We start from the raw sequence: 1,209 nt of genomic DNA, 5'->3' as shown, positions 1-1,209 counted from the left end.
TGGGAGCAGCAGATAGAGATGGTAAGGAGAGTCAGAGCAAAGATATTTTGGCAATTAGAGAACTGGATGGATGATTCTGCTTTGGGAAAAGTATGCCATTTAAAGGGATAATTGGTTTTTTGGGGGGGAAGGAGACATTCTTTTTGCACCGTCCAGGTTGCCATAGAAATATTATGTTTGGAATCAGCGGTATAGCTAGTAAAAGAAAGGTTATTTGTGAGCTGTTCATATTATTGTGTCCTTATTTATTCAGGAGTTCATATTTAATTTAGAATGTCAGAGTCACTGGTATAATAGTTAATTTAATATTACAGTTCATTTAAATTCGAGGTTCTTCTTACAGGAGTCCTCACTGAGCACACTGAAGTGATCCTTGCTTCTCCCTCCTCTCTCATTAAGCTAGCACTCTACTGTCTTTGTTCTCATCAGTAATTGACGTTTCAACAATAAACATGCGATGCCTGCCGCCTTTGTTCCGTGAATCCCTCGGGCTTCTCCAATCTGGCAAATTGTCAGTAATTGCATACAGTTTGCTATAGGACCTCCCACCTCACATCCAATCAGAATCCTAGCTCCAGCCCTATCCTTGACCCCAGCCTATAGCCATTAACCTCCTCCGGACAGCTCCCTCATTTCCAGCCTGGCACCGCCGCAGTGGCCATGGCTTCAGCATCACCGGCAAATCGACTGCCCCAAGCGTCTGCCTGCGATCGACGTTTACTGCTTCGTGCCGTGCGGCAGACTAAATTAGCGGTTAGCCTGCCCATTGCAAGTAATTGCACGTCGCACTGCAAGTAAAAGTCGTGTGGGTTTCTGCTAGCTAATGCGCCAGGATGACAATGGGATGTAGCAGAGGACCCAGACATTCTCATTTATCCACTGAAGCCCCATTGTGCGTACTCTGTGAAGAGCTGGAAATATATAGTGGCTCTCTGTTTCCCCGACAACAAGACATGCTCTTTGCTTGATATCAGTGAAAGTCCTCTGTCCACCACCACCACCACCACTACTAGCCTTTCATTCCCTCCTACAACTTTATTTGTCTCGTGAGCTGTCCCGCTGTGCCTGCGTGTCCGTGAGCATGGTGCCTGTAGGAGCCGAGGCCTGATCAGCACTTGCTCCTGCCTTGGGGGGAGGTGGGGGGGATAGGTTTCGTCACCGGGGCTCTCATCACCCACCTGTGGCGCTCTGAGCTGGAACGATGGCAAG

Source organism: Electrophorus electricus, chromosome 1 (assembly GCF_013358815.1).
Source record: "Electrophorus electricus isolate fEleEle1 chromosome 1, fEleEle1.pri, whole genome shotgun sequence".
Classification (NCBI taxonomy): Eukaryota; Metazoa; Chordata; class Actinopteri; order Gymnotiformes; family Gymnotidae; genus Electrophorus; species Electrophorus electricus.
This window is presented reverse-complemented; position numbering follows the sequence as displayed.